The sequence below is a fragment of the Pinus tabuliformis genome, chromosome 2_1 (assembly GCF_031772625.1).
Source record: "Pinus tabuliformis cultivar Carrire ecotype Pingquan chromosome 2_1, CPIR1, whole genome shotgun sequence".
NCBI classification, from domain to species: domain Eukaryota; kingdom Viridiplantae; phylum Streptophyta; class Pinopsida; order Pinales; family Pinaceae; genus Pinus; species Pinus tabuliformis.
In genome coordinates this window covers 365,447,704-365,467,655 of record NC_142299.1, presented here as the reverse complement: position 1 = coordinate 365,467,655, position 19,952 = coordinate 365,447,704, and positions in this window count along the sequence as shown.

Genomic DNA, 19,952 nt, shown 5'->3' with positions numbered 1-19,952 from the left:
AAAATAATTAAAATAATCAGGCTATTATTTAATAAAATAATTTATTTTATTTATTTTACTTTTTCTTTTTTTCTAATTAATATTACCTAAGCACCCACCGGGGATTTGAACCGATGACCTATCGCAAGGAGTGCCTTAACAGTGCACCCATTCACTGTCAATCCAAAGCCCCATGGGCTATTTATTGACTATTTTTATTTAAGGAAACATTTCGAATTAATTACAACAATTATTATTATCCTAGTAATATAGAAATTCGAAATAGATTAAAACAAAAGCTACATAATAGCTAGTACCTGTTTAGCTTAATTATAGCTTAATTAAATTAAAAAACAATAAACACAAAAATAAAACAACTAATAAAATATTGTATTGTTAAATGTCATCACTAAAAGTTAACAAATATGATTAACTAATATTGTTTATATTAACATATATACACTTTAATACATATGTTAATATATGTGTTTGTTTTATTTTATATATATATATATATATATATATATATATATATTTTATAATTAAATTTATTAAAATATGTTTTTAATATAACAATAATAAGTTACCTTACATTGAAAATATGGAGAAAAAACTATAAGTTATGAAAATAGAAATATAGAAAAAAATAATAATAAAAATAAGAAAGTTAAATAAAATAAATGAAAAAATAGTAACTAACAGAAATGGAAGTTACTAAACAATATGCAGTCAGTCAAAGGTAAAACTGAATGAGTAAAGAAATATATATATATATATATATATATATATGAAAATTAGGCTATAATCATTCTTAAAATAATAAAGTTATAAAAGAAATTAAAAATGCAAGTTTAGACCATTCTAAATAAATAATCAAATATGAAAAAAAAACTAAAGGAATGGAAACATGTTTAAAATAAACAATTTTATTTAAGAAAATTAAATAATAATAATAATAATAATAATAAATAAATACCAAGAAGGAAACCAAGGAGGGGAGAAAACCAAAAGGAGGAGTCTATGAAAAAAGGGAAGGGACCCATGAACTCTTGATCTTCCATTCATGTTTTTTTTTAGAGTATTAAATCTTTTTTCTATGTGTTTTGTCTTTTTAGCATGTTCAACGAAAGTGGAGGAGTGAGTCCTACAATGTTTAAAGTCAGTCACGTGCTCTTGAATCCTTTGATATATGGAACAATCTTAGTCTCCAATGTAGGGGGTTTCACGAGGACAAAGAATCAAATAAACACCCTTCGTATTTTTAAGATCCACAAGATCTTTGATGGATGGTTCAAAAAGTCACAATTAGTTTTTAAGAGTCTAAAAGTGGAAAAAACCTTGTCCCTCCTAATAATCTAAACAATTTTATCCATAATCCCTTAAATAATTAAATAGATATTGGACACTAGAAACCTTTCGACAACCACCTTTCAACAAACTCTTTCTTAGTCCTAGAACCCAAACTAACTTTTAAAACCGCTTACATTATACCAATTACAAAAGTCAAATCTACAATTCCAACCCCTCTTTACTAAATTTTCAAACAAAATTAAAAAACAAAAGACATTAATTACAAAATATTTACAACAATTTTTTTATAGCGTGAGGGACATAACTTTACTGCGGTCGACGCGACCGGAATGACTGCGTGAAGATTCTACCAAGTTACCCGGCCACACAGATTCTGTCAATTACCGATAAACCCGTGATGGCGTTGCTGCGAATCCGGCCAACACGGAACCGGTTAGCAGCAGCGCTAATTTAACGTGACGTTCTCCAGTCAATTTCTTCTCCCGGCGGTTTCACGAACCGCCAAGCCCGGTCGCACGGCCGCACCACGATTCCCGCGGATGTGTTGGCCGGAGATGCTTGACGCCCAACTTATAGTCAAAAATATACGGCGACGGGACAGCTGGAGGTGATTGAATTTGGCGGTGTTCACGTATTTTGTTTGTACGTTTGAAGTCCTTTCGATATCGAAGCGCGAGAGCACGCGAAAAAGGCTCACGCCCACGTTTAGTTTCTCTTCTCGCTAATTATTGTCATTGGAAAGCGTATAGTTATTTGTCGGCCAACATTATTACCACCACCCCCTTCTACCCTTCTACAGCCTACAAGGGTGAAAGTGAAAAAATGAAAAATGTATTTTTGTTATGGTTCAAAAAGTAGGGTAGTTAGGATACTTAGTTATCTTATTTGTTTTATTCAATTTCAAGGAACATGTTTGGTTGATTGTCACAAGATTTTAAAAAATAGTATTTTTTCCTAAATATATTTTTGAAAGAATAAATTGTTTTAATGTTCACAAAACTAATTATTTTAAGGAGTTGTCTTTACTGTGACTTTTTGGAGATTCCGGTGACGGAATCCGGCAGAAAAAATTGAGGTTAAATCTTGATTTTTATTGTTTAAAATGGTTTTTTAACTACATATTTGGATTCAGCACCCTGAAAAACCCCTAGGACGCTTTGATTGTGCAGAAATTAACTATCAAACTTGCGATTTTTGACCGGAAAAACCCATCGGAAAAACTTCCAAAAAATCTCACTAAAGACAACTCCTTACTACCTTATATGACAACTACCTTACTTAATAGTTGAATATATTCTTAATATTAAATATACTCTTAATATTATAACAACTGAAATTTTAATCTTAAACTATTATACTCTTAATATTATAACAACTGAAATTTTAATCTTAAACTATTTCCAAATTACTTTAATGTATTATCACTTCATTATAATTGAAAAATAATAATTAAAATATTATTTATACACCATTAAAATCATTAAATTTATATATAATAAAGATAAAAAATATATCAAAGAAAAATAAGTGAAATAACTAAATATCTAATTAAAATTAGTAAAATCACCAATAACTGAGAAAAAATATAACAACAATAATGCATATACCAATAAACGAGAAAAAATATAACAACAATAATTCATATACCCGATCTATTTATGAGATATGGATAATATTACCCTAAAGTGAGAATAATAACGTATATTTATAGTTTAGGTGGATATATCACATTTATAATATAGAGGAATATATGAACAATAGTAAATTTGTTTATAACATATGCATAATATTATGTATGGTTATTATATTTATAATAATAAAATATATTTATAATTTAGGTAAATATATTAGGTTTATAATTTTTTTTCCAGAAGTTAATTTAAATTTATTGATGTGATATAGATGATATTATTGTAAAGTGAGTAATAAAATATATTTATAATTTAAGTGGATATATCACATTTATAATAGAGAGGAATATATGAACAATAATTCATATATTTGATTTTAGATTTTTGTGATCCATACTGATTTTGATAAATTCTTTCGGATTAATCACATCATGAGGTATTGATTATCCAAAAGAATTTATCAAAATCAATAATTCATATAGTCAATTTGTTTATAACATATAGATAATATTATGCATGGTTATTATATTGAGAATAATAAAATATATTTATAATTTGGGTATATACATTAGGTTTATATTTTTTTCAAGAAATTATAAATTTATATTTAGAAAAGAGGTAGAATATATATATATTTATATATTTTAATATATGTTTTTTTTTTCGAACTTAGGTTGAGGTTAATCTTAATGTTAGACTTGGATAGTTTAATTTCCTCAAAAAAAGCTCTCATCATCAATCCCTCCCCATAAAATTTGAACTAGTAACCTGGTAAAGATTAAATCCAACACAAATCAATTGGTCTACACATCATACATTTATATAATTTAACATTACTGAGTAAAAATAGATATCTTGTCTCACAGATAAAGAAATTGTCATACATCAATTTAGTGTTTAACTTAATTACAACTTTAAAAATAGATAATTATTATTATTTTAATTTAGTATACTTTAACTTCTATATAATTATTATTTTACTATATTTCACAATTACCTAATTAAATTATTATTAAGAAGAATAAAAACAGTAACTCACAAACTCAACTTATTCATGCAATGAGAATAATAATACTTACCAATATTACATAGAAAATAATAAAATATATTATAATGTAGATAAATCATATCTATGATAGGGTGATTTGTAATAATTTTTTCAATTAAAATTAAATAACCATAATAATGAAGATTTTATTATAATCATTTAATTTAATATAAAATAATTAATATATATATATATGGATGTATTTATATTAATTTCTATCTTATTTAACTTTAAAGTTATTAACATGTTGATTTTAATTTTTTTTAGTGATGAAATTGTTTTGGAATAGGGCTTTCACAATTTTAATTTAATTATCAATAATTATTAGGTGTATATTAGGTGTATGGTAGGGCTTTAATCTCCACGATTCTAGAATATTCTTAGTAGTATTCACAAATCAAAGGTTAATATTTATCTCCAAAGTAGTTCTGCCATTTTTTCCCTTTTAATTAAATTGATTAATTAAAAAATTAACTATATGAGCAAGTGTCGCATGAAATGAGTTATGGTTTTTTGGACATGTGGTATTGATAAACCATGATATTGACCCATCGTAGTGTAATAAAGCCTATTTATAAATTAAGAATTTTCATGATAAAGTGGAGGTAAAACTCCAAAGTTATGAGTCTCGTTACATGTTTTTTAAAATGCATATATGTTTAACTTATATATTAATTTCTTTTATTATTATTAATAATTATATTAAAATAAAGTTACAATTTAGTTGATTTTTATGGTTTTTTAAATTTTAATAGTGTGAGAACAACTAGCGGTCAAATATTTATCAAAGTTATGAAAAATTTAAACTTTTGTTAGAGAAGGATATGCCTTAGCATGACCTTCAACTTTTAAATGATCCCCAATCCAATAAGCCAACATTAGGTAGCACACTTGGTAGACAATTTGATGGTTATGACTCCAATGACCCCTTTATCAACTTTAGTTTTAAATCACATGATACCTTTAATGGAATTCTCTCTGACTCTTAGGCACTAAAGTTCTTTCTAATTCTATAAAAAGTTTAGCATGTTGTATGGTCCTTTTCACTTATAATATACGTTAAGATATCCTCCCTACATAACCAAGTTTTCTTTATTAGATTTGTAGAACTTGAGATTTTAGATGCTATGACCCAAACATCATGAAGCCTAACAAAAGACATTCACTACTTCTTACATGAAGAAGGTTTAAGTTTTTGTTTTTTGTTTTATTTGTTTTATTTTTATTTTTTTTTATTTTTATGTGAGTGACAATGTCTTTTAATTGCATAATCATTGTGACAAGAAAGACAAGTTTGTTTATAAATATTGTACCCTTTTATCGTGTTTCAAAGCCTAGGTAATGAAGCTTATCAGTTCACTCACCTTAATAGTATTGGTGTAGATATAAGTTAACTTCATATCTAATCAAGCATTTAGAAGGATCAAATCCGTAAAAGTGAAAAAATTGAGGAAATGTTTGCACCTAAAGGGATTTGATCTCCCTTAGTGCTGATTAGTTCCATAGTGAAGATGGATCTTCATTGGTATTTATGTTTCCTAGATTATGATATATATCTTTTTTATTTTAATTATGAGTTGAATGTGTGTGTATCCTTTTTTTTCCGCGAAAAAAATGTGTAAATTGATTAGAGATTAACAAAATACATGTCCATAATACCACAAAGGGTATTTCCATTATCCTTGTAGGTAAAAACCAAAGGATAAAGTGGTCTATGTCTAAACAATTAGTCAAAATTACGTAAAAAATTTTACAATTACATATATAAGGGTCCCATGCCACCTTTTCTGCAACAATGAAGCAGAAAGGTATGAGCATATGTGTGTGCACACGCCAACATTATCCATGTTACATTATGTTACAATGTTTATGTCATATTGATCTATAAAGCAAGACAAAGTTAAAAACTCAATGAACTCCATGCACATCAAGGAAGTTTCACATGAGGAGATTACTAACCCCAAGGTTGATTAAAATAGTTCTTGCACCTGATCCACATCCCGAGACCCCCTTAATGTAGACTTCATCAATGTCCTAATCATATCGTAGATATCTATGTTCACATCTCTAAGCATCAACTTGATTGTAATCCTATAACATAGGTATCCTTTTAAGCTATTTCTAGGGCCTCCTTTCAAGTTACTTTTGATACACTTTTTTTGTTCGAGGCAAAAAAACCTATCATAACTTAGTGGTCACCCAATCACGAGGACAACCATCATTGGTTGCTATCTGTTAATGTGGACAAACTCATCATTATTATTTAAGGAAAACCACACCCCCTGAAATAACTCGTTGATGGTCCATAAGGAGGTAGACTTTGACTCCCACAAGATGTCTATGGGTCTTGGATCGTCAACTTCTATCTTTACGTCCAAGGGAAATGAGCTCTTAGCCAATCAAAAGTAGTTTTAGATAGTACTTCATGACCAAATAATGGTTTCAATCGAGATAGCATTTACAAGAAACCTAGCATCTCACTTCATCATCATTAGGATTGCAACAAACTAATCATGATTTTAAGTAACACCTTTCCTTACTCCCCTTCATAACAGTAACGACTAACCTTAATTGTAATATAACTTCTTACCCAAAATTCATTTGTATATAAATATTATTATTCATTATATAATATATAATTATTTTATAATCCAAATTTAATTATACAATAAATTTAATTTACATTATTTATTATTAATTTTAATCTTCGTTAATAATAAATATTAAAATTATTAATAGTTTCAATCGGTCAAATTTATATAAATTTTCATTCATGATTATTACTGTAAAGTTTCACTCATGATTATTACTCTATGCAACATGGCAAATTATTATTGAAATTTTGTGACATAAATATTCTTGAGTTTAAGCCACTAGGATAATTTCTTCTTCATGTAGTCAATAAGTACCATTATTCATTGAGTCAACAAATAAAGCTCTCACAATTTAGGTTTAATATTTAATTATGGCAGGGTCACTCTTAGTTGATGAAACCAATAAATGACATCACTTTGAAAGTTCAACTCTCCAACTAAAAAAGCAAAACCAGTGTTCATATAGTCGACCCCATATAATCGACCATGGGGTCTATGGAAAATTATCTATGTACCTAGGGACTTCCTTTCACCTTTTGCTTAGATTTCTTTTCATTCTTATCAATTCAGAATCCCCTATTACTTTGTCTTTTTCTGATGTTTTATTGAGGCTGTCCTCATCCACCATGTACTTCTCTGGGGACATGGTATATCTATGCAGATTTGTTGGTCCTTAGGGGTGCACCCTCCACATTGTCTCTTCACGGGGATGCATCTTCTTGTTGTGTACCGAAGGATGCTATCATGGTGGAGCAACATGGTAAACTCAAGGTCAAACAAGTAGTGTTTAAGATGGATTCCTTTTAGTAATGGTCTTATATGGCTACTGTGTACAAAGTACAATGAATCTATGCACATTATATAAAAAAAACACGTTAAGGAGCTGAATTGCATAGTAGAAGTTTTGTTGTCTTAGACAACTTGTCAGTATAATGTTAATGGATATCACTATACTCTTTTGACAACATTCCATCTGGATAGAGTAAATCATAATGCGAATGAAGTCATTTGGTGACCAACTTCAATGTTTGTAATCTTGTCAGAGCCCAGGACCCACATGGCTAGTAAAAATTGGTTTAAAGTGGAAAAATATCTTCTATGGTTGATGGTAGGCATTTCATCATTATCTCAAGGTCTACGAGGATAGTTTTTCAATAGTTGAAACATGGTTAAATGAAAAGATATATCATATTGGGTGGTAATCATTCCATCATTATCTCAAATCTACCCAGGCAATTTCCATGGTTGGGGCTCATTAACCTATCCAATCAAAAAGATAAGGCTAGATATCCATGATAAAGGTCAAACATGGCCAAAAATAACACTATCTCACATTTATATGACATATCCATATGGTGGAATCATATCAGGAAATTTATTTGTTATGTTCTCAAAATCTTGATGAGATGAATACAATATCTCCAGAACTTTTACAAAATCTCACTTTGTCTATAAAATCTTCCACATGTTATCAATTTGTTTTTTTCTAATAGTGTAGTCACTTTGTTTTTAAAATCTTCCATATGTTATCAATTTGTATTTTTAATAGTGTTCCAAATCACATTTTGATTTGATAGAGAATAAATAGATTTCGATATTCATTATCACCCTAAAAAGCTACATGTTATTATTTAAAAAAAATACGTGGAAAACCTATGTATTATTCTTTATCACAAACAAGATGAAAACCTGCATATTATTCTTTATGGAAATATAGGAAAAAACTAAATGTTATTCCTTTTTTAAACCTTGGAGTTGAGGATAAATACTATTTGTATGATTTCTGTTTTAGATAAAGATTAGGAATATAAAAATGTATGTATGTACACATTAAAGTTAAGAATAAACATCACTTTTAATTTATCAAAATAATTTATTTTGAAAGTAATGTTTTTAAAATTTAATAAATCTTTAATATTTATTAAATAAATTGGTTTAATTTTATTTTAATAAATAAATAAATAAATCGTGTAACTTTTAATATTTATGTTTTATGAAATAATTATACATTTAATAATTAGGAGTTTTGATGTTTATATTTTAAGTAAATTAATACATTTAATATGTTAATATCAAATTATTAGTTAATATTATTTACTAATTATATATTATATATGAAATGTAAATATCTTGTACATGGATTTCATGTTTGGTGCTCATTATACATATACTCAATACAAAATAGAATTGCTCTCCATTTTGAGTGTGCAATCACCATATACTCCCTTCCCATTGATGTCACTAGAACCTCTTGTTGTTGCTTATATGACCCTCACTTGCTAAAATTCCCTTCATCATCTCCCTCTTACCTCAACCCAAACACATGATTGTGACTTCACCATTTAATGTCAAACTTTTAGGTAGACTCTAGCCCTATTTAGTATATTTTCCCTTCCATTTTCTACTTTTATCCCTGGATCAATGAATGTTCCTATTAATCGGTGTTTGCCTCATGCAAACTAGAAAACCATTGGGCAATTTTAAGGTTAAAAACTCGTGGATTGCCTAGAAAATATGTGGGTCTTAATAAAAATGTGTGGGTGGGGATGCATGCACAAAATAATTGGTTAATTGATTGGTATATTTTTCACCTATACCCTTGGGTTGTTTTCCTTTCTATAAATACCTTAGTCTTTGATGAAGTTAGGTTTCCTTCTCCTCACATTGAATATTCCAATATTGTATCAAGTTTCCCTAGACTTGTGATTTGAACTCATATTTTCCTTCCTTTTCACTCCTATAGCCACTTTAATCTATCATCTCTCTCAAACCTCCATCACTTGGAGGCTCTCCTTGGAAGGCTTTGATCATAGCTTGTGGGATAGGGAGGTTCCTTTGTTTGCAAGGCCTTGGATCTTCATTTTGGGTATTACTTTTTGTATTGTTTTTTTTAGCAAATTTCCAATAGATTATTGGATTAATTTGGGAGAATGGATCAAGTGGTTTTGTAGGAAGATATTAACATTCTCAAATTGTTGAGTGAGGGCTTCATGGCTTCACTTGGCAATCCAATAAGGGATCTCTTTATTCCTATTCCAAGTAGGTTTCTCTCTTTTTCCATTATTTATTTTTCTTTTATTCTTGTAACTAATAATATCACATAGATTATTTGGAAGGGTAAATCATTTTTGCTTCAAATTGATCTACACTTTACTAGTTAACACAAACAAAATGATCAAATTTTGAGTAAGCATAAGAAAATTAATAAAATAAATATTCATCAACCCTCTCTATTATTCTCCCTTCCTTTTTTCCCCAAGCTCTCTATGACTCTAATCCTCTTCTTTGTGATGTTTTTTCATTCTATGTGGTTGTGTGGGGCTTTTCTATAATGAATATGATACATTTTGACAACTTCCTTGAGACATTCACATCAACCCTTCCCTTTCCCTGAAGTGAATGCTTCCCTTTTCCTTTCATATTATTTTCTCTATCTTATCTTAGCCTTCATTGATGGGTTCCTTGGGTGGATCCCATGTTTTGTCTTCTTTGTTCTTTCTCCTCTTCTTTAATTGAACCTTGTAAAAAATCCATGTAAGCTCATCAAAAAGAGGAAATGATCCCTACTTAAGTATACATACAAAAAATGTTGAACTCTCAAGACAAGGATCCATAACAATTGGATTACAATATTGAAAAATGATTTCAAGACATGGTGTGGATCCCTTAGGAGGCACAAACTCAAACTAAAACCAAGGAAGAATGAACTCTCTTCCCATGCTCTCTTATTTACATCTATTGCATTTTCACTTCACCCCTTAGGATGCATCATCTTGGTTTCCTAAAATGTACAAAATTTGCTAATTTTTAGCAATTTTTTTGTTTTTTTGTTTTTGTTTTGTCTTTTTTTTTATGAATATATCATTCAACATGTTATGAACTTGACCTGTGAGAAAACCAGAATGCCAGAAATAAGAAACAATATAGCCCAAAACACAAATATCACATGAATGGAGACAAGTTGCAAAGATATTTTATTATTCAGAAGCATAATACAATGTTCACTTGCCTCTTCGAGGGGGCAACCTCCAACAGAGTAGAGCTCAATTATAATAAAACTCAATGATTCTCCCCTTGATATCTAAGACTATTTATAGATTTATGACATCCAAAACCCTAACTACTAGTGGTCCCTTGCATAAAATGGGTTAGCCACTTTATTTACTAACTATGGCCCGTTTATAACTAATTGTGGTCCCTTTTCTATAATGCAGGTCAACCACTTACAATCATTATTAATGTGGATAACCGCTCACAGGCTTTATTGACTCAACTAACTAAATATGACTCTGACTAGGCCCCTTGGGATTATTACCTAACTAAAGGGCTTAGGGTTGGAACTTAACATGCCCTTCCCCATCAAAAGCAGCCTTGTCCTGAAGGCTGAAGCTGCAGAAACTGCTGAAGAATAGTGGTTGGTTCCCATGTTGCATCTTCTGGAGAGGTGTCTTTTCACTTGATGAGGAATTCCTTGATCATGTGGTTGTGAAGATGTATTTCACGAGTATCAAGGACCTGTTCAGGTTAGAGCCAAAGTGATACTTCCTCATCTAATTATGGGAGACTAGTTTGAACCTTGCAATTGTTTCACACCACTTTCTTGAGGCAAGCTACATGGAAGACTAGGTGGATTTTTGAAGTAGTCGACAAGGCCAGTTTGTAAGTGATTGCTCCTATACGCTGAAGCACCTAATAAGGTCCATATAATTTTGGTGCTAGTTTCTGGAAGCCCTTTTCTTTGAGAGAGGTATGCTTATAAGGTTCGATTCATAAGAACACATAGTTACCTACTTGAAATGACCGCTCAGAACGATGTTGGTCGATCTGTTACTTCATTCTATTATGAGCTTAATGTATATTTTATTTGAGATGAGTGATCATGGTTGCATGGTTATGCAAGAGCTAATTAACTGCCTGTACTTTGGAACATTCAGGGATATAAGTTGGTGAAGGTAGGAATTGGCCATACACTGCCTCATATGGCATCATCTTGGCGGCTTCATGATGGTTAGTATTATACCACCATTCAGCTAAAGACAACTACTGTACCCATTGATGTTGCTTGTCTGAAGTGAAGCACCATAGATAGGTCTTTAGACATTTGTTGACTTCTTCTGTTTGACCATCAGTTTGGGGATGATAAGTTGTACTCAGTTGGAGTTGCATGCCCTGTAGCTTGAAAAGTTCCTAGAAAATTTTGTTGGTGAAATTAGCGTCTTGATTAGACACAATGGAAGTTAGCATGCCATGCAATTTGAAGATTTTGTCCATGAAAAATTGAGCCATCAATGTTGGGGTAAATGGGTGTGGTAGAGTGAAAAAATGAGCATATTTGGAAAGTATGTCAACAACCACCATGATGACTAATTTGTTGCCTGACTTTGGGAGACCTGTAATGAAATCCATGGAAACATTTGTCCAGATAGAAACAGGTAAAGACAATGGTTGTAAGGTTCCTGGTAGCTTGATTGTTTCCCCTTTGTTGCGTTGGCATATGTTGCATTCAACTACAAAAGTAAGAATGTCATTCTTCGTGCCTATCCAAAAGAAAGAGCAACGTGCTCATGCATAAGTCTTCTGAAACCTTGAATGTCCTACCACTAGAGAGGAGTGCAAATCTTCCAAGATGAGGTTTTTAGGGTGAAGGTTGGTGTTGGCTTTGTGGGCCTTGACCCAAGTTCAACATCAGTTAGCTAAACAAATCCATACACTACTGGCCCTTTTCGCATCAGCGCATAGAGCGCGGACCGAAGTCTCACCCGAAGCAGTATGGGTGGATGCTGGAACTAAGTTTATGCACCCTGAGATGGTCGTGATGTCGGTTTATACCCTTTGCCGCTACTTTCACGCAGGTCACTAAGCCTTACGGCTCTATCAATCTACCCTTTATTCCTCCCTTCAGTACCTCCGCGAAGGTGTACAATTGACCTTTGTGCAACCCTAACTCGTGGTTCAAGTACTTTCACACAGCTATGGCAATGTATTGCATAGGTTCCCAAGTTATCTCAAGTGTTTTACTTATCTTACTAATCAATCACAGTTAGCATCGCACAAACTAATATCTTTACTTGCTTTCAATTAACAGATATAATCACATACATTCGCGCATCAAATAAACATTGTAAATTAAACCCAAAACATAATATAATCAAATGCATTAACAGAGATTAAATACACAGTTACAGAATACTTCTCTTTATTGATACCTTCCAGTTTAATGCTGACTCTATCTGCCCTACGCACGCAGTTGCAGGGGTCCGCGCACTCAGCTACGGAATTCCACCCTAGGCCTCTGCGCACTCAGCTGCAGAGCTTCTACCTACGTTAAGACCCGAAAACACTTAGACTTCTCTACCAAAACTCCAATGCTTAATTCTTCTCTAATTGCCTAAATCTTACTTACTTAACTCTTTTTTATACAATCCCATGGTCCGCAGACCATGGGTAGATATTTACAGCTGACTTGACACTTTACAAAATAAGGGCAGACAACCCTTTATGACTCTTGACACCTTCACGCTCCGCGACCACAAAATGTGGAAGCTTTACAATTTTATTACAAAATTGTCCCAAAACATGGGCTTTTAGCCCCAAAAATGCTCTTGGGGGAACCCGTTACCAACAAGCCCTCAAAACAAACATGGTGACTCGCCCTCAAGTCACTCTGTGGGCATAGATATCTTGGTGCGAAGACCTCCCAGCTCGACCTATATGACGACAACCTCGGCGGTGCACTGCGTGACCACCTGCTTCACTTCTTCAACCAACTGCTCTGTCACTGGTCCTGAACTGTAAGCCCAAAGCTTTTGCAAAGTCGCTTGTAGACTAGCAAGTTTGCCTTCAATGGAGATCGTGACTGAATAAGCTTCGTCCAACCAGGGCTTCAAGCACGCCTTCAATAATGCCTCTTTGTGTTGTGTTGAATCTACTTGTTCCTTCAATGTTTTGGCCTCCTGCAACTTTGCCAGTCTCATAGCGCTGCTGCAGTTCTCACGCCTCTGCCTCTAGACGTTGTACATTAGGATCCTCCTGCAGACTCGTCAGGAACTCAAACGATTGTTCAAACAGCTGTGTGTAGTCTGCTACTGCACTGTCTACTGCCGCTATCGCCTCTATGACAGCAGTTGTGTGCTGCTCCTTTACTTCCGGTCAGCCTTCAACGGAAAATCTGCAGTCTGTAGGTTCAGCTCCAACTGAACCTTACCCAACTCTGTGCGAACATCACACACCCCTATAGCAATCTTGTAGACCTGTTCATCTGCCTCCACATCCTCAGGAATGGCCAATTCGGGGACCATTCAGCAGGCTTCCTTCACGACCTTAATCATGCACTGATTTGTGTTAGTAAGTTCCACCATGGAAGTGAGGGTGGTGTCTCGTTGCAGGGCCATATGTACATTATTAATATTTTTCTCACTGATTACCTGCAAAGCATGCTGTTTGCGGGCCCTCAGCTCCGCAATCACCCCATCCTACAGTAGGTGGAGCACCTCGTCAGGAAGTGCTGCCAAGTTCAACCCCACTCTCTTGAGGGTGCTGACAGTGGGCCTATAAACTTCATTTTCTATGGTTAGTGCTCCATTCGGTAGCACTATGGCTCGGGAGTCCTTCGCACACAGTATCTCAGCGGCTTCTGAAGTACCGATAGCGAGGTTGGTGGACACTGCGCCAACCTGTGATGCTTGGATCTGTAGCTCATGCAGACCTGTCTGGATGGCCCTCAATAGTTGTTGTTGTTGTTGCTCGAACTGTTGCAGTACCTTCGCATTGACATCCTACATTGTGTCTCCAATGTCATTCAAATCTCCCTCTGTTAGGGTGATTGGGTCCAACGACGTCTTATTGGCCTTGGATTTCTTCCACGACCCCACTTTTTCTTGTCCTCTTAGACATTTGATGTAGTATGATGCTGTCTGTGGGTCTGCTCCATGTTGCTCTGTTTTCTCGTCTGTTTCTTCCTCTGTTTCAGGCGAAGACAACCTCACACCTTTATCAGAGCTGCGCTTTGTTCTGCTTGTCTGCTTTTCCGCCTACTGTGTGGCACCATGCTCTGCCTGGGCCTTGTCAGCGGCCTCCTTCTTCCTCTTCTTGGCCAGCTGTGCCATCTTAAGCTTGGCCTCCTCCTTTTTGCGCTACGCAGAGGACTTGCTCGACCCCACTACCAAGTCGAGGTAGTTAGCCACTCTGCTGGCCAACGATCAAGAATTGCATCAATCACATCATCCATTTCCAAGTAAGGCAAGTCATGCCACTTCTGCTCAGGGTCATTCCATGCCCTGATCGTGACGCACTGAAAGTCTGCCTTGAACTCCACATACTCCTGCAGTTTGGCAAACACAGTAAGCGAAAATCATAGTTTGCGATTGATAGCCATGCATATATTCATTTCCATCAAGATCCAGAAGATCTTGCAGTCCTTGATGCATTGAGCATCCTCGATCACCCACAATGAAGTGTTCTTTGCCGCTTATGGCAGGTCTGACGAGACCGAGGGGATTTGACTGTCTTCCGGTAGCTCCCAGGCTACCAGCACAATGGAAAACAAGATCCATGCATAGTGGAAGCTCTTGCTGAGCTCTTATGCCTCACGAAAGTTCACAAGGAACTCATCACAGAGATAGTGCACCCAATTAAACTGGACTCCTTTGGTGCATTGGGCTGCTAGAGCAACGATAGGTGCTGACACGTCATCTGCGAGACACTTTCGCATAACTTTTCCTGCCAAGATCTGCGTGGCCACCTTGACCGCAGGGTCGTAGATACTCGAGATGGCATAGCCTCGTGGATTCTTCACGAGCTTGAATTTCTCCTTCATGGCCTCCATAAGGTCCTGCTCGCCACCTTTTCCACCAAACGTCATGGCCAAATTTTCCCCTGTATAGGGCAGCTGCGTGAACCTATGGATCAACCTGTCGTTGATGGGTATTGCCTTCTCCAACCACAAACACCCATCGTGCACCAAGCATAGCAGCTGCTTGATGACCAATACTGTAATGGGTGTGCGATTGTAGTGTGGCACCCATAGCAGGTTGAGCAGACCTGCCTTATCTACTCCCCTGAGCCACTTCCGCAGTTCCAATGCAGTCATCCCGATGGTTGTGTGAACAACACGATGCATTAGCTATTCTATCACCAAGTGAGGGAACTTCTTAGTGTCAGCTAAGTCCCAATCTTCCAGTTTCAACAGCGGAACCCGCCCCAAGCGCGGTCCTTCAAAGACAATCTCGTCCGACAACAGAGGTATGTGCAGGGTGACCTTGCTTTCGTCGATGTCCTTTGGAACCTTGGTCTTGCCTTTGCGCAAAGGGAAATATTCGGGCAACTTAGTGATAGGGTCAGAACCCTCGACTTCAATGCCCTTCACTTCCACCCCAAAATCCTCATCATCCATCGGGATGTCCTCAATCTCTTCCTCCTTCGGCTCCAAGTTAATGGTTTTTCCCTTTTCCTATGCAGTGGGCTTGTCCTTCTGTGAGTTTCTTCTAGGTGACATGCACACCAGTATCATAGCCATATTTCCCTTCTTATCCTTCGCACTCTCTTTGGTCAGGGTAGGCTTCAGTCTAGGCATTTGTGGTGACTTGGGGACTTCAGCTAGTACCCCTGCAACCTTTGGAGCAGCTCCCTCTACCTCCATAACAACATCCGACACAACCCCATCGGCTGTCACTGCTTCGGTGTCCATAGCTTCAGATCCTGGGATAAAATCATGGATGAAATTGCGGTTGGACTATGCAAATCGATCAATCACTGGGTAGTCAAGTAATTCTTCGAGGAATGCATGGATCATGCACGTATGAGAGCTCACTAATTCAATGTTCAAAATGCCAAGATTTTTTTGTTGGGCCTCTACCTATAATTTATAGGCTATTTTGAATTCAAATCCGACTGTTCCCCCCACATTAGGTTCATTAATGCCAGATTTGCAGAATATTTCCAAGGATCTTACCCATAAATTTTGTCTTAAATGCTGACCGCCCGCTCCATTTGGCCGCATTCTTATTGTCAAATCATGAACAGTGACTTTAACTATCACTTTCTGTCTAACTTGCGCAATTTCTCCCCGGGTAGTGCAACTCACTCCGCGCTATCGCGAACCATGTGAAATCTCCTCGTTCCGCACAATCCTCTAATCACGCAGTTCCCCAGCTTGGGCAGTGTAGTTTATAGTCCCGTGCCTCCTTTCAGCTGCCTAGAGCGTTAGGAATATGGTACCTTCATATAGTCACTTGGTTGGATCACCAGTGTATGGCTTCAATCGGCTGCCATTCACCTTTCCTGGGAACGAATATCCATTTAATTTAACCAACTGAACTGCTCCACTGTCGGTAATCTCCTTAATGACATAGGGCCCTAGCCAGTGCATTCTGAATTTCCCTGGAAATTTATCAAACTTGCTGTCATATAACAAAACCAGATCATTTACCTTAAAGGTGCGCAGTTTAATGTGTCAATCATGCCATGCTTTTTTGCGTTGCTTTTGGACCTATTGGTGAAATCTAGCTAGAAATATTTCTTCCTCAAGCTCAACAAGTTGTGTGAGCCTCTCTTCCAGGGCTCTGCGATCCGTCATACCCATGAGTGCCACTATGTGCAGACTAGGCAAAATGTATTCCATGGGCATCACTGCTTCAACACTATATACAAGCCTAAAGGGTGTCTGTCCAGTCAACTTTTTGGATGTTGTTCGATAGGCCCATAGTATTGCGGGTATGCGCAGGTCCCAACCACTTCATTGAGCATTGCAAACCTTGGTCAGCGCGTTCTACAATACCTTATTGAATGCTTCCACTATCCCATCAGCATGTGGGTGATAAGGCGTGCTTTTCTGGTGATATACCTGAAATTCCTCTGTCAGCGCGCTGATCGTTTCGTTCAGAAAGTGCGTACGGTGATTACTCATCAAAACCTTTGGACACCCAAATCGCATTAGTACATACTCAAAGAGAAACTTCGCAATGGTCGTGCCTGTGCAGTCCTTCACAGGCTGTGCCTCCGCCCATTGAGTCAAATACTCAGTCGCGATGATAATGTACCATGCTCCCGTCTTCTTTCCTTGGGGCTGAATGGGTTCCACATGTTGAAAATTGCAACAAGAAATGATAAAAATAGAATTCAGAATATTCCAATTTTAATTTGTCCTTGAATTAAAATTTGAATTTAGTCTCACCAGCTGCTTGAAAAACAATTAATTAATTCATCTTGAGTTAATTAGTTGGAGAAATTCAAGTTAGAAGTCTTTGTGAAGTCATGCAACAATTATCCCTTAAATTAAGGAGATTATCCCTTAATTAAGGAGATAAGATTGAGTTATATTTTATTTGTAATTAGTTGGCTTAGTTTATTGAGTTAAGTCCAGTTAAATTAGTTCCAAACTATTTGAGGAACTAATTGTGAGTTCAGTCAGTTAATGCATGCATGCATCCAACTAGTGTACTTCGGATAACTGAATATTCTCTCATCATTAACTCATGCATGTCTGTTATGAGGAAGACCCAGTTGAGCTAAATGTCAAGGACATGTTACTATCAGTTGCATGTGTTTTCCTATAAAGGAAACTGATCTATGCAGTCAAGGGAAGGTTCCTTGAGGATTGCGCAGTTTTACAGGGTGTGAGATTAGTGTTACACTTGGTAACAGGAGGATCACCCAGGAGAAATTGTGCAAGGAAATAGGAGCTTGGAGGGTAGAGGAGAAGGCTTGTGAGAAGCTTTGATTGCCTGTGAGCATCTAGGAGGATTGTACTGAGATCTAGCTAGCTGTGAGAGCTAAGGCTTTGTATAATTATGATGTATTTCCACCTTGTATGATAATACAGATAGTGGGGTTTTTAGCTGAGCCTTTCCCCTGAGTATTTTCTGTGTTTCATGTGTATTGATTCTTCTTCTTATGGTTATATGTGTTTAGCTCTGATTCAGCTCGATCTTTAAGCTTCCACAAGTTTGATAGTAGAAGTAGATTATACAATTTTGCTTTGGTATATTGCATTATCGAGTTAATCTACAGTTAGATTTTCTACATAGATCTCAGAGGTAGATTTGTAAAGAATTTGCAGGAAATTTCTACATGGTATCAGAGCAGAGTTTATCGGAGCAGTGAACAATATACAGAGAAGAGAATTCGAAGTTTGAAATTCGGGGTTGCAGGTGCAAATCAAATTCATCTCATACTTCAAGGTTGGTCAATGGTGTTCTATGGCTTGAGACTCGAGTATGACTTGGATGGCAGCTTGAATTACATAGCATGGAAAGATCGCATGGAGGCTATATTAGAAGACAACAGCTTGAAGGATTTCAATGATCAAGAAATCCCAAAGCTGGGTTCAACTAATGCACAAGAGTTGGCTGAATGGAAGAAATGTGTGGCGAGGGCGAGACGGATCATCCTTGAGGGAATTCGAGACCATATTGTCTCGAGTCTCCATGCGAAGGATACTCCATATTCAATGTGGAAGACATTGAAGGACCTCTACCAGAACAGTAGCGACCAGAGGAAATTGGCACTCAAGGTTAAGCTTCGAAGAATCAAGATGGAGAACTTCGATACTATTTCCACATATCTGAACAAGCTCACCACTTGTAGAGATGAGCTTAGCAGTGTGGGAATAACTACTGTTGATGATGATATGGTGAGCCTCGCTCTCCTTGGCCTTCCAAAGAGTTGGAATAGCTATCGGGACTCTGTGAATGGAAGGGAGAAACTGCCAGATTGGGAACGACTGTGGTTAGATCTCATGCAGGAGGAGATCAGGAGGAGCACTCGAGATGGTTCCTCATCCAAGGATGATGATGAAGAAAATTTGGCCTTAGCAAGTAAGGCAAGGAAAGGGAAGGGGAAGGCGTCTCATTCCAAATCAAATTCTTCTCATGGAGGGAAGAAGGTTGACAAGTATAAAGTGAGATGCTTTAAATGTCATGAGATGGGTCATTATGCGACTAATTTCCCATCGAAGAAGTCCAAGAAGGGATCCTCAAAAGGATCTGAAGGTGAGGCATTAGCCTCTCAGTTCAAAATGGACTTCACCCTCATCGCATGCATGGTGTCATCGATGATGGGTTGTGGTTGGTATCTTGATAGTGGAGCCTCATTCCACATGATCGGCGATAAAAGTTTATTTAGTGCCTTGGAGGAGAAAGACCTCAAGATGCGCATAGAGATGGGTGACGACAAAAGGTTTAGTGTTTCAGGAGTGGGCATGGTTTCTTTTCAGAGGGAGCATGGAGCTCCTATCACCTTGACAAATGTGAAGTATGTGCTTGGATTGCAGAAGAACTTGGTATCGGTTGCGATGTCGGAGGACAATGGATACGATGTTGTCTTCAGTAAGGGAAAGGTTTTCCTTAGACACATCACCACGGAATAGGTGAAACAGATCATTTCACGAGTTAA